This window comes from Ostrinia nubilalis, chromosome 24, assembly GCF_963855985.1.
Source record: "Ostrinia nubilalis chromosome 24, ilOstNubi1.1, whole genome shotgun sequence".
NCBI classification, from domain to species: domain Eukaryota; kingdom Metazoa; phylum Arthropoda; class Insecta; order Lepidoptera; family Crambidae; genus Ostrinia; species Ostrinia nubilalis.
Window position 1 is genome coordinate 2,198,136 of NC_087111.1, and position 12,459 is coordinate 2,210,594.

Sequence of the window (12,459 nt, forward strand, 5' to 3'; positions counted from 1 at the left end):
AAAATGTTTTCCTTTTTCTTAGTCAGGCTATACCACCATCTTACCTAAGTCTGTCACTCTAACAATAAAGCTAACATCATTGTTGGTGTTTCAGCAGATAAAGTTAGATAAATAATACCTAGTAATTTTCTTCACTTTCAGTCACTAAAAGCTATAAATGAAGTACAAAATGGTAAGTTATTTATAGGAAAAATGAAATCTAAACCAATTAGTAACTTGAGGAAACGTATTTATTATTTACTAAATTTATAAAAGCCTTCCTTAATAATAAAATTTACTAAAATGTAAGTTTAAAGAATACCTACGTACTTACTTAATGAGGATTGTGGGAGGATCATTACGAACCTTTATCAACATTGGATTTGGTATATAAATATTAAATCCTGTGGGTGTAGGTTAGACATAATAAAGTATCCCTTTTATATATTATTCTTACCTTTAATATTAAAGGCCATAATTAATGAAATTTTGCGTAAGTAAGCAGCTGTAAGTAAAGTATGGAACAGATTTCCTTAATGAAGCGTTTCTAAAAATAGTAATCCTCTTCAACATTTTGTTCTACTTATTTATTTCTGGATACTGAAATGAAATTTTATTTTGTAGTTGATCATTCATGACATTGGGTCTATGGATTACGGGTTCATGGGACTAATTCTAATTCTTCCCCGCTCCTGCAACTCCTTATACCAAAGATCTACAGTTTGTCCTCCAATGAAACCACCCGGAGTTCGTAGGTACCTAATAGTAATGACTTCCCTCCATTGTAAAGCAGGAGATTGATAACTGAAAAGGTTATCATACGAATTAAACCTACACCTAAACCTTCCTCTTATATCACTCTGTCTACTGACAGACCGTTATCAAACAGGCTGTGTGTACGTCGGACAATGGACTTGATCGAATCAAAATCATGGTATCAATTAGTGGGATTGGCGCGCGGAATTCGCTTTGAAGCAGGAATGAGCAATATGTTGGTATTAACTTGATAGTAATATGTATGTTACGTTTATCTAGTTACACTAAGGCTGAGTTGCATCACCTAACTTTGACCGCAACTTTAACGATAAAATCGGTGTATTTTCTATGGAGTTTGGCAGATTTTTGACGTTTCTTAAAGTCAAAGTAAGATGGTGCAACTCAGCCTAAATACTTTGTGGGCTGTCCGCATTTCAATATTTCATACAACAATGTTTTTCCTATTACGCCGTACGCTACACTTATTATACGAAAATTTTCATTTTCATACGTAGATTTTCTAGATTTATAAAATAAATATTATAAAATATTTTGTTATTAATTATTATCAGTTGATTTAACTCATACTTACGCCCGTGTTCACAAACGATGCTTGCTTAAGTGACGCAGCAAATCGAACGCACAGCGTTGAATAGAGCTGTGAGATTCGTTCGTGTGTCACCCTGTGCGTCTAGGCGCACTGTGAGACCTCATAGTAAAGTTTGTGAGTACGGGCGTTGGATAGGGACTAAGTATCTTCATAAGTCTCGCAATGGGAAACTTCGATCACGGAGGGGTTGACTATCTGTAACCAATTTTACATAGCAGGATCCGCGGGCAAGGCTAGTTAGAATTAATATTGCAATATTACATTTTATAAGAGACATTCGCTTCAAGGAGCCAGACAGACGTTAATATTGAAGTGAGGGTAGTTTTATTAAAACTGAATATTTACTAAATCGCGAAGGCTATCTGGAGAATGCATTATCTGAAGGTTGATATTTCTTTGTGTGGAGTTCAGTTTCTTTGAAACAAACAAAAATGTGTGCCTTGAACTTGATGTTTCAGTAAAAAAAGTACTTAAATGGTTAATAAGGAACTAAAGTAGTATATCCGTTAAGCTAGCACCCATAACACAAGCATTAAGTTGCTTACTTTGGGGCTAGCTGGCGATGTGTGGAATTGTCCAAAGATTAAAAAAAAATATAAAAAATCCAAGGCCTTCTTTTTAAAGCCTTTATTTTCGCGGTAAATTTTTCATCCATGGCATCCCAAAATTTTCTTCGTCTGTTTGCGTAAGGTCTCCAATTAGTTCAGTGGTAAGAGAGTTCAGTGTGGAGAGTCGCGCGAAAACGCTAGTAAGCAAGCCAATAAAAATAAAACTTGCATTTGCAAGTCCATTTTACAATTTAAATAGAAAACCTGTGAAAAGAAACATCCGCATTTCAAATTTAGAATAAGTCTGAAAAACCTGATTCAATTTGAATTTCAACTTTGCTAACACATTAAGTGGCTGCTCACGTTGGATGGAATATAGAATTCCCTGTCCAATTTCATAGAAAAAATGTTCAAAATATTGCATTCAGTGCACCACCGAACCTGCGCTATTGCTAGCTTATACTGCAGCGCCAGTCTGTGTCGGCAACTCGCGGCGAGCGGCCGCCCGTTTCCCGCGCGAAACGTAAAACGTCAAAATCGTTCGAATTTTCACGCGCCGAACAGTGATTTGTTTTTTTTAGTGCAGTGTTGTTTTTTTTCTGTGAGTGCCAGGTACTTTTTAAGGTAAGTTTTGTGTCAAAAGTCCTTTGTTTGAGTGAATTTCTTCTGAATGTATTTTCCAGCCAGTAGTGCCAGATCGTAAAATATTTTATGGTAACCAATGCGCAAATAATAAAACAGTAGAGTTTGAAGAACAGATATTTTATGAAATAATTAATGGATATTCATGAAATATTAACGGAATATTTTGAGGTTGATTTATTAGGATAAAACAGTACCAACGTAAAACAGATTTATTCTTCTGAAAAGTTTATTTCAGTACTCTTATAATTTTCCTTTGTGGTGTTATTGTTTTGTACCTATTTCTTATGTATTTCCTGGTATTTAGAAATATTTAAAATTGCAGAACTCAATACCACCCTCTTTTTTCAATTGTGTTTGTAAACGAATTAAATCAAGCTTAGTATAAATAAAATTCAGAGCATTTCCTTAAAATGCTAAAATTCGCATAATGATAATTTTACGATATTTTAGACCAAATCACACAGAAAAAGAACTCTTCTATAAAATATTTTTTCTCGTTTTGATAATATTAAAAGTTAATTCGTGACTGTGAAAAACAAAAAAAAAATCGGTTTATATTTAAACCATGTAGTACTAATGATGAAACAAATAACCTTTTTAATTAACATTCTTTTCCTAACTAACTTTCATTTAACTTACAAACACTAAAATCAAGTTAAATGAATAGTAGGTAGTTGCTTCAACTGTAAAGTTAAAGTTACACCTACTTTTAATTAAGATTCTTCTCATTTTCATTGTTTCAAGTTGCCAAGTTTGTTTGTGAGGGATTTGATCTTTTATTCTTTTTTAACGTTAATTAACCGACGAATTAGTAAAACAAACTTAGTCTTTCTCATCAGATTTTCTTTAAAGGTTTGTGTAAGCGTTTTTCTTGTTGAATTTTAACTTTTTGTAAAGTAGGATAAGGCCATTTTGGGGAAGTAATCATTTTAAAATATACGCCCGTATTCACAGACGATGCTTGCTTAAATGAAGCAGCAAAACGAACGCACAGCGTTGAATAGAGCTCGTGTTGGGTTCTTCGTATGTCACCCTGTGCGTTCACGCGCACTGTGAGACCGCATAGTAATGTTTGTGAATATGGGCGTTAGTTTACCATTTAAAAAATAAAATCGGGTAGTGAAAAAAATTGCTAACAAGACCTAGCTGTTTGTCTTTTGTTTTGTTGAATTAATGACAAAATATTAGTTATTAAAATACTTATTTTTCAATCCGGGAACCTGCTTTACTGGATCCAGCAAAACTGGACAGTCGTGTGACATATTATGTTGCTTTTGAAATCGTCTGTTCATCGTACAGCTTATTCATTAATCATCATCACGGTAATCACTTACCATCAGGTGATCCGTCTGCTCGTTTGCCTCCTTTTTGCTCGGTTGGTAGCGGCCTGCGTCCAGCGTCTTCCTGCTACCTTTACGATGTCGTCGGTCCACCTTGTCGGTGGACGTCCCACGCTGCGTTTTCCTTTACTTTTAGTAAGAATTGGGGATGTATTCACATGACTGTAAATGATCAATTAAAGTCTTTGAATTGTTAATTGAACCGTCATTCTATGTATAGGACATAGAATGATAGTTCAATGAGCACATGAAAAAACCCATCACAGAATAAATACAGATAACTTCACGAATTCTTTAAAAAACATGATAATCAAATTTTTATCACTGAGTGAGAGAAAGTAAATAATTAAAATGCTAATAAGATGATGTGATAATACGGCTCTTAGCCAAATTCCTAAATTTTTGAGCGAGTTTTAGCTTTGTTTTAAGAACAAATATTTATTAACATTATCTAAGTAGGAAACACATGAAAAAGTAAGGAGTTTCTTGCTTTATTTTGTAAAGGACAATGTTCGTTCTCCATACATTGTTCGCCGTTAGATCAACAGTGCCGAAAAAATACTTTCTAGTTTCTAAATGACACAAATCTTTATGTAAGAACAATTATTCCTGGCGGACCAATTCTATAAACTTATTAATAGCAATATTGTTATCATAACCTCTTACTTACTAGTATTGTATTATATTATTTTATGCACATCGATTTGGGAGATATTCTGTATTGTAGTTGTCGCAGCCAAATTGTATTATAATATTGGACGGGTTTTGGAAATAGCTCGGCGTTCCACTTTTATGATTTACTTACTTACATTTTGCATGTAAATAAATAACATGAATCCTATGTTTACTTTCCACTCTTGACATTTAACACGTGACTTACCAAACTAACTATCTCCATGGTTACCGTCTTAGTCTATGCATGACTAGGGATTGAACAACTTTTAATTGAATATTATTAATAATTCTCGATAATTATTATCGATTGAAAAATATTCGGAATTTGAATCGAAAGATATATTCAATTTTATCAATATCAAAATATTTAATTTTAATAATAAAATAAATATTATTTACTAATACCTATGAAATGTTCTGAAAATTGCCTGGAGCGCTCCCCCAATCCTGGGTTTTCCCTTTCCAAGCTGAGAGGACATCATTTTGGTTCTATCGATACATTATAAAGGTACTTAATATTTGAAATGTATTACCAATTATTGTTATAAGCATTTTGAGCGAATAAAACTTTCAATTCTATTAGAACTTTAGACATTTCTCTCACTTTAAGCGGCATTGGATTTTTCATCGGATTTTGAAACTGTTAGATATATTAAAGATGATCCCATATTGTTGTCATTGTCTATATCAGTGTTATGATCACAATTCTTTTTATTTTATTCATGACCTTCGACCAGTTGGACACATTAGATAGCTTCTTGTAGTATCGTGCAATATATTTTTAACTTTTAATTAAAATCTAGTTATACTGTAGCAATTTGGACGATTTATTTTATTTACAAGATCGGTATCTTATTGTCTATGATGACCGCAGTCAACATCACTATTACATGGATTCCTAACAATGAAGTACGGCATTGCCTTGTGCCGATTTTACATAGATTTTATCGACACAAATTATGGAACTTCATAGGATATGGAGCAGGCCACGCCCTAAAATGTCCGGATGTCGTCATAGTATTATGGAATACATATAAAAGACTTTTATTATTTCATTTTCTAATCCTCAAGTGTCCGTTACAATCTAATTAATATTTAAGTATTCAAAAAGTAAGAGATTAATTTTGATACTTTACTGCTGTGCCCAGGAATCTAAGGCGGTTTCTGACAATGTCCTTTCAATAACGTTGTTAGATTTTCTAGCAAGAGCTGAAAATCAGTTTTGCCTTTTTTAGGGCAATGTTTACTATGAGCTCTTTGTTTTTTGCATCGCTGCGGCACACATCACTCTAATGTAGGAAAAATCATTTTTCCACACACAAATTTTTTGCTTATCATTTTTGTCTCCTGCTGTATTATTACTATAGACAGTTTGACACCATACCCCAATAATTCGAAACCACAACTGTTTTAAAAAGACTCTTCATTCTGGTCTTAAAAATCTAATTTATTTTAAATTAACTACCTGTAAATTTCGATTTTTGTTCGAATTGTAATTGAAAAAAGTAGTTTAATTGGGTCGACAAAATAGTGATGTCACTTGCTTGTAGTGCCATACAAAATCTATGGGAGAGTTTCGTTTTGACAGTTTTAAAAAGTACGTCAATTGACTGTGGTGTCAACATGTCTATTGTTATGCTGCACTAATCTGACCAACCCGTTTGGCCATCGTAGAGAGAGAGTGGCCAAATCCTCTGTTTGTCTGGTAAATTAAAGAGGCTCATCTTGCAATGGAGACTAAGTAACCTGATAATTACGATAATTCATTTTTCAAGATCTTTGACACTACAAAAAGTTGTATGCGATTCCGCAACAAATTGATTATCAAATGTTATCTTTCTTTCAAACATGAATGCTGCAGTCGGCTGTCAATTTCAGATTCAGTTTTCAGTCTATTTAATGAATACAGTCAACAGTATCACAGTATGCTGTTGACTTCAGTTAATGAGTATCACTTATTTTTTTATTTTATTTTTTGTAGTAAAGTAGCATCTATCACAATCACAAAAAATGGCGCATTTTTAGCTTGCTTGGTTTTTCTGGAAATCTGTTTTAATTAACTTGAGCATAAATCACGCGTTTTTAGATAAGTAACTCAAACATAATAAGTATATTTGCAAAGTAAAGTGTTCTTACGATGTTTGTACTGATAGAGAAAAGGGCCATAATAAGGTAAATACTTGGCTCAGATTTATTAGATTAGTATAATCTTTACGATTTTAATGTAGGCTAGATAAACTCTCTCTTTATTATTTACTAGTTTTGAGTTTTGTTACTAGTGAATTTTAGTCTGTTACAAGTGCCTCCTTTCACGAATCGGTATAAAAACTATCCTATGTTTTTTGTCCCCAGATTCCCCGCAGAACAAATACCTACTTCTTATTTGCCGATAGTTTAGTCGGGACTTATTCCCGAACTACTAGAACTAACGATGATAAATACACAACGTGATTTAAAACTATCTGATGTCACATCTGGGAATCGAACCCAGGTCCTGCTTGTCTCTCGACTCTGGCATTGGACTCTAGTAATGATCGTAACATTCGCGGTCAGCGAACTAACGATTAATGTACATACACAAAGTGATTTATTTTTAAATAGGCCAGTAGAATTAGCTTTTAAATCGGAAATAATTCCTACAAAAGATTTTATTGCTTTAATGGCTTCATTGGTTGCCCATTAAGACTCTCCTAGGTTTTCGACTTCGACGGAGTTGTGCTTAAGTGGTGGGGGCCCCCGAAAGGGGCGCTTTTTAGGTTTTCCGGTTATACCGCGTAAAGGACTTACCCTATCGAAAAGTGGTCTTCCTGACGGTTGAAGGACATTTAATCCTGCATTAAATAAGACCAAATTCATATGTTTCGGACAAACCGTTCTCGTGCAAATGTTCTGCAAAGTAGAAAATATGTGTATAATTAATGACCCTCTCCACGTCCAATAGCTCGTCATCCGTAGGCTCCCAAGCCTTGTAAAGGGTCGACTTAACCAGCGTATCCCTGTCAAGGCTCACGAGTTGGATTTGCTTATCCTTGTTGGTCCCAGCCGTTCCTTAACTGCGGTTGCTGCACCTCTTCCTGGCACTCTCCAGGACGACTCAGTGTTACCTAATGTGGCTGCCCCTCTTCCTTGTACCCTCCTGTACGATTGCATTGCTTAGCCATATGCCTGGTCCAAGGTTCGACGCCACAAAATCAACTTCGTACGCGTGAAAATAGTTTAAATACTATTTTCCGTGCTTGCAACATTTTTCTTTACTGCTTCGCCTCTATTAGTCGTAGAGTGATTGTATATATCCTATAGCCTTTCTCAATTTATGAGCTATTCAACACAAAAATAATTACTTCAATCAAACTAGTAATTCTTGAGATTAACGCGTTCAAACAAACAAACAAAAAACTCTTCAGCGTTTTAATATGAACTTGTTGTTGTTGATTTTTGGCGTCGAACCTTAGACCAGGCATACGGCTCGGCAACGTAGTCGTGCAGGAGGATACCAGGAAGAGGGGCAGCCACAGTAGGTAACACAGAGTCGTTCAGGTGAGTGTCAGGAAGAGGTGCAGCAACCGCAGATAAGGAACGGCTGGGACGAACAAGGATAGGCGCATCCAGCTCGTAAGCCTTGATAGGGTTACCTTGGTTAAGGCGACCCTTTACAAGGCTTGGGAGCCTATGGGTGACGAGCTATTGGACGTGGAGAGGGTCATTAATTATACACATATTTTCTACTTTGCCGAACATTTGCACGAGAACGGTTTGTCCAAAACATATGAATTTGGTCTTATTTAATGCAGGATTAAATGCCCTTCAACCGTCAGGAAGACTACTTATCGATAGGGTAAGTCCTTTACGCGGTATAACCGGAAAACCGAAAAAGCGCCCCTTTCGGGGGCCCCCACCACTTAAGCACAACTCCGTCGAAGTCGAAAACCTAGGAGAGTATTAATGGGCAACCAATGAAGCCATTAAAGCAACAAAATCTTTTGTAGGAATTATTTCCGATTTAATTCATTTTTGTGTTTAATTCTACTGGACTAAAAACAAAGTGTTGTTCAACTTGATTTGAACCCAAGACCACTCGAGACAGACTAGTACTGGACCACAGAGGCGTAATGATCGTAACATTCGCGGTCAGCGGTCTAACGATGATGGATCGCCGCCCATCGATCAGGGCCGATGTTCCGATCGTCAGATTACTTGTTGCGATGCCAAACATGTAATCGAATCCGCAATTCGATTGTTTTTCCTAAACTACTTTCGATTTGCTGCGTTCGTTAAATACATTCGCTCTTTTGTAGTTTTCATTGCAGTTGTAAAACTGGTTGCCAGAAAAGGCTGTTTATTTAAAGCTTCACTTTACTATTTTCAAGTAACTTTCTCCGCAATTGGCATTAAAAAAACAAAAGACAATCTGTCAACTGTCAAATCTTACTTTTTAACCGACGTCAAAAAAAAGGAGGAGGTTCTTTATGAACCATAGTGTATTATTCTCTTAAGCTTTTGCCCGCGGTTTCACCCGCGTGAAATTTAGTATGTCACAGATCGTCATAAATTATAGCCTATATGTTAATCTGGGTTATAAACAGTAATACTGTAAAGTTTCAACAAAATCCGTTTAGTAGTTTTTGCGTGAAAGAGTAACAAACATCCTCCAGACATCATGACATCCAAACCTATATTAAATGAGGATTTACACCGAGAACCGTAAAATTCTTATTGAGTAGTGCTGTAGGATTAAAAATACCTACGAGAACATAATAATATCAATACTGTTTTCTTATGTAAATAGTTATAGTTTATATCAATAATTCTATCGGAAATCCCATCCCACATACAATATACGTGATTACAATCGCATGTAGCAATAATATAATCAGTTTAACTACTACACGACAAAGCTATTTGTAGACTACATAACTGTAGGGGAGAACGAGGACAGTTGTCACAGAAGAGAGTTGTTACATGTGACATTGTCGATTTTTTGGAATTAACTAGGTACTAGCGACCTCGTAACAGTGCGCGTTTTTTAGTTCAAGTCTCGAGCTAACAAATACTCGCTGTCGCTGATCTATACATATACAGGGTGTCCCAAAAACAATGGATAACCCTGTAACCATCGATAGGCCTTGCCATGGTCTCTCTAACGTCCAATTTTGACCCCAGTAAAAATATCACCGTTTTCAAGATTTTTAAGTTTTTGTGCATTTTTAGAAAATTGCCACATGCGATTACTTTTTCTCATGCCATTTCTACAAATGAGGATACTTTTCAATCTAGTTTTTTCCTTATCACAAGAGATAGTTGGGCTATCAAAAGAAAAGATTAAAGTCCAACAAACTAGTTTAAAAGTATGAAAATTTTAAGAAATTGCAGAGAGGAAGGAAAAATTAATTCATTGTCTTGCAACTTTGATCAGCCATCGTGTAAAAAAAATGTAGGAAGACCATTGTGCCCATTACCTTAAAAACTTCCTTGGTTAATTGAGATTCTAAAAAAGTGTCACAAGCCTATGTATTCTGTATTATTTTTATCTTATGGCTACTTGAATAGCAACTAGTATGAAAACTGCAAAAATGAGTTTTTTTCGTAATACTTAAACTAGGACTGCATAGTGGCATTAAATACAAATAGATAATTTTTAGCGTAGGAATTTTAATAAAGCAACATTTAATCATCATCATCATCATCATCATTTCAGCCATAGGACGTCCACTGCTGAACATAGGCCTGTACCCCAATGATTTTCATAATGACCGCTTGGTAGCGGCCTGCATCCAGCACCTTCCTGCTTACCTTTATGAGGTCGTCGGTCCACTTTGTAGGTGGACGTCCTACGATGCGCTTTCCGGTACGTAGCCTCCACTTGAACCCTGTTGCCCCATTGGCCGTCCGTTCTGCGTTTTTGTGATTACATGACAGGATGATGGAAGGGGCTATGCTCGGGTTTCTTTACGAAATTGTATCAGAAATTAGGAGATCCGTAAACGAACTAAATTCGCTGACATAGCTCGACGGATCAGCAAGCTGAAGTGGCAATGGGCAGGGCACAGTAGTTTGCAGAACTGAGGCAGCAGGGTTAAAGTGGAGGCTACGTACCTGAAAGCGCAACGTAGGACGTCCACCTACAAAGTGGACCGACGACCTCATAAAGGTAAGCAGGAAGGTGCTGGATGCAGGCCGCTACCAAGCGGTCATTATGAAAATCATTGGGGTACAGGCCTATGTTCAGCAGTGGACGTCCTATGGCTGAAATGATGATGATGATGATGATTAAATGTTGCTTTATTAAAATTCCTACGCTAAAAATTATCCATTTGTATTTAATGCCACTATGCTTGTGATACCTTTTTAGAATCTTAATTAACCAAGGAACTTTTTTAGGTAATGGGCACGATGGTCTTCCTACATTTTTTTTACACGATGGCTGATCAAAATTGCAAGACAATGAATTCATTTTTCCTTCTTCTCTGCAATTTCTTAAAATTTTCATACTTTTAAACTAGTTTGTTGAACTTTAATCTTTTTTTTTGATAGCCCAACTATCCCTTGTAATAAGGAAAAAAACTAGATTGAAAAGTATCCTCATTTGTAGAAATGGCATGAGAAAAAGTAATCGCAGGTGGAAATTTTCTAAAAATGCACAAAAACTTGAAAATCTTGAAAACGGTGATATTTTTACTGGGGTCAAAATTGGATGTTAGGGAGATCATGCCGAGGCCTATCGATGGTTACAGGGTTATCCATTGTTTTTGGGACACCCTGTATAATATTATCTATAAAAGCGAAAGGTCACGAGATCTCAGAAACTACAAGTGCTTCTTCTTATTTTGCATGGGGGTTCCTTTTAGAACGTAGGTGCTCACTAAGACGGGATTTTGCAAAATTCAACTCGTAAGTGGGTAAAACGGGGTCCACGCGTACGAAGTCGCGGACGGCCGCTAGTAAGTTAATAAGTTCCAAAAAATCGACAATGTCACAACTCTCCTCTGTTACAACTCTCCCTTACAGTAAACGTAAATACTGTGGCATCTTACCTTACTTGTAATAGGTGTTATTTTTCAATAAAAATGTACAGCTTGATATGCTTTGTTGTTTGTGAGTAGGTATGGTTCTGTCACGTGTAAGGTATTTTATTGAATGGATGTGATTCATTCATACGGTTAATATCTTCTTCCTTCTTGAATGAAGGAGAGCAGTAAGATTAATTTTATTTACACTAGCACCACATAATATGTGCTAGCAATGCCTGCGACTTTGTATGCGTGGAAATTATTAAAATTTTCCCGTTTTCCAATAGTTTTCATTGATGCCCCGCTCCTATTGGTCGTAGAGTAATGTTTTATAGCTAATTCCTGAATAAATGGAGTTATTAACACAAAAATATTTTTTCAAATTAAACCAGGCATGCAGCAATTCCTGAAATTAGCGCGATCAATCAAATGAAAAAGAAAAAAAAATACTCTTCAGCTTTAGATTTCACAAGTGAAGGCAAAAATATTGCAAAATACATTTACCTCGATTTGACCACCCATAAAAAGTATATTATATCCAATTATAATGGGGATGTTGCCTGGGTCAAAAAGCAAGAGTTTTAATTAGTCCGTCAGTTAACTTATCAAAAAATACTCTACTCGTATTTTTCACTTTTTCAAACTAATGAAAATTTAAAGAGATAAAGCGCCCCAAAGTTCATAAGAAGAGGCCCGTGACGTCAACGCTTGCTTAAAAATGCCGCACGTTGTGACGTCGTGCGCAACTTCAACGCACCATAACTATGTAATTATTTGTTAGATTGACAAATAAAATTATACGTGTCCAATATTTTTTGATATTAAACATTACGGACTAAAAAAATTTTAGCCTAATAGGCTAGTTGCCTAAAAAAATTTTTACCTACTAGACACTACTC

At 35.7% G+C, this 12,459-nt stretch overlaps 1 protein-coding gene across 1 annotated transcript in view; it reads left to right on the forward strand.

Moving 5' to 3' along the window:
• The first annotated feature begins 2,384 nt into the window (after positions 1-2,384).
• The window catches only part of LOC135083713 (octopamine receptor beta-1R-like), a 101,186-nt gene continuing 91,111 nt past the window's right edge, over positions 2,385-12,459 (forward strand). The window contains exon 1 of the mRNA XM_063978428.1: positions 2,385-2,517. The gene's annotated coding sequence lies outside the window, so the exon portion shown is untranslated. The remainder of the gene's footprint in view (positions 2,518-12,459) is intronic.